Consider the following 2,781-nt stretch of genomic DNA (forward strand, 5'->3'; position numbering starts at 1 on the left):
CACTCCCAGATCTCTTGGTCAAAAACAGGCATTTTCTCCTTTGAGGAAACATTCCTGCATGATTAACTTTCCTGGTCTCCCTGGTTCTTATATGTGAACACAAGGACATTCATGCTCCCAACAGTAAAGCAGAAACATATGGCAACGTGAGAAATACATTTTCTGGTGAACAAAGAGTATGAAGGTGTTTGAAGATGCGGACATAGGAGACAAAGCAGTGTTGGTATGGACAGTAGACAGTGGGTGTGCACTGTGATTTTTTTTTTAAGCAACATTTGAAAAAACACAGTTTACAAGGGGACAGTGCAAAGTCCTACCCATAAGGCTCTAGGCTGCAGAACTGGGGACCCGTTATAAAAATACTCATTAGAAAAGAAAATTGGTCCCCAGCTGATGGTGATGTTCGGGAAGTTATGGAATGTGGAACTCTGCTGGATGAGGTTGAAGTCCGTCATTTCCAGATAGTCCCATGCTCTGTCTAAGATGGTGGACTCCCTTTTCTTGCAGGGTTCTCTCTCTACCTGATCTGGTAACACCAGATTTTGTAAGGAGCATCACACAGCCCTCAGAGAAAGATCACAGGCTCCAAACATTTCCTGATAAGAAAACCTTTTTAGCAGCTACCTGAGTATTCCTGGAGATACACGTCCCGTGCTAATGAGATGCTTTGGTGTCTTGACTCTCCAAATGACCTTTACTTTATCTGGAGATTCCCCCCACCCATAGGGTAATTAAGTGTTCTCCTTGCGATATGACTGTGCTATTGCATGTAAATGACAAACTGTATCACTACATGTAAATCAAGCAGCCCTGACCCCTGACCCTGGCAAATCAAACACATTCACCCTCAAAAACCCTTGCCAGTGCCCAAGGTTTATGAACCCCTGATGTCAAAATAAACGTGCTGAGTGCTTTGAATGTGCATGCTCTGCCTGATACAGTCAGCTTTTCACCCTGGCCTCCTGAGATTCACCATTTATTCTGGGGGGAGGGAGGACTCCCCTCCTCCCTGGAGATTCACTGTCCAATGGTGACTAGCTTCTGGGCTGCCTGGGGCTTGACTACCTATTGGTCGGCCACATGCAACAGCCATTGACCTGCATCCCACTGGGCCTGGGCCTTGCCAGGCCTGTGTCTGCAAGCCGACCAGGCATGTGCTTTTGCCTGCAACCCTTCTGTTAATACAGCAGCTTAGCAAAAGGACTGTAACACTTTGGTATTATCACAGACTTCAGGAACTCCCAAATTTCCTCTGCCTCTGATACCAGCAATCTCATTTAAAACAGCTACCTGTAACACCCAGTGGAAAACTCATTTCTACCTCTCCTGGTGAGATCTGAGCCTTGCCTAGCACATAGGCCATGTCCTAAAGATCTCTAGCTGTTTTCCTGAGATCCAGAAACAGAATTCCCATCCTGGGGTCAGTCTGTTCTTCATCTGGAAGCCAACAGTTTTGTTCCAGACTTCTGAAGAACAGAAATGACAGTGGAAACCTTTGGGGGCATAGAACCTGTTTTGTAGATATAGAATAATAAGGAAGGGTCTTACAGGTTACACATAATCCTGATTCGAATAGTTCTAGCTGCTTCCTGATCTGTCAAGATGAAACAAGCTAGTTCTCACTCCTGACCCCATAGATGGAGTGATGAGCATCTTCGTGACTTCCTTGCACGAAGCACCAAGCCAAACAAAATCCGTACTTTCTTAAGCTGCTTCTGTCAGGTTTTATGTAACAGTCATAAGAAAAAGCAAACAAAGACCAACCACACTGTAGTACCACCAACCCATGGGTTTTAACAATGTTTTCCTCCTTTTCAATTCCTGATGTCAAATTCTACTATGGTAGTTTCTCCAAGGGAAACTCTGTGAGGTATTCTTAAAGTCCTCTTCAATGTTTCTGTGCATAGAACTTAAAGATAACTTTAGATCAGGCTGCTTATTGTTTTTAACAAGTTTCACAAAGCTCCTTGAGTCTGAGAAGCTTGTAATTCATTTTTATGTCTGTCTAAGACAATTGCTTAGTGAACAATTTATCCTACAATGAGGACTTACTAAGTGTTCATAAATGGAAATAACTGAAGTAGAAGTTTGAAGAAGCCGTGGCTTGTAGATTGATCGTTTAGACCAGAAGATTCAAAAGGAACCCTGTTACGTCCTCCAACACAGAGTTCTGCCAGCAGGAGTGAGATAGACAGGCTTGGGTTTCCAGAATTTGACATCAGGAATTGGAAAGGGTGTGTGTGTGGGGGAACAATGTTAAAAAAATGTTTCCATCTCACAGGTGGGATTACATGCACAGGCACAATTGCATTTCTTTTCTTGATAGGAAAGGGTTGTCTTAAAATCTGAAACTTGTCTTCATGGTAGGCTGCCAGATTAATGTTCATGTAGCCCAGGCTTGTCTTGAACTTAGAATGTAGCCAAGGATGACCTAGAATCTCTAGTCCTCCTGCCTCCGTGCCCCAGGTGCTACAATTACAGCTCTGCCCCACCACACCTTGCAATGATAGAGAACAAACTGGCAGTTTCCTGCATGCTAGACAAGCACTCCCACCAGAGCTTCTCCTCAGCTGCCTGATTAATTCCTATTGAATAACAACTGATTCCCAAGAACGAATCACCAGAACTCTGCTTGGAGAACACCCTCGGCCTACAAGTGTTGCTATACTGTGATAACCTTAGGTCGCAGATGTTGGGGATCCCTTCTAGAATGATAACCACATTAATGACGCTCTCCCTGCCATCACCCTTGGATGCCTCATCTCTCAAGCGTGTTTCTCA

This window comes from Meriones unguiculatus, chromosome 11, assembly GCF_030254825.1.
Source record: "Meriones unguiculatus strain TT.TT164.6M chromosome 11, Bangor_MerUng_6.1, whole genome shotgun sequence".
Lineage (NCBI taxonomy): Eukaryota > Metazoa > Chordata > Mammalia > Rodentia > Muridae > Meriones > Meriones unguiculatus.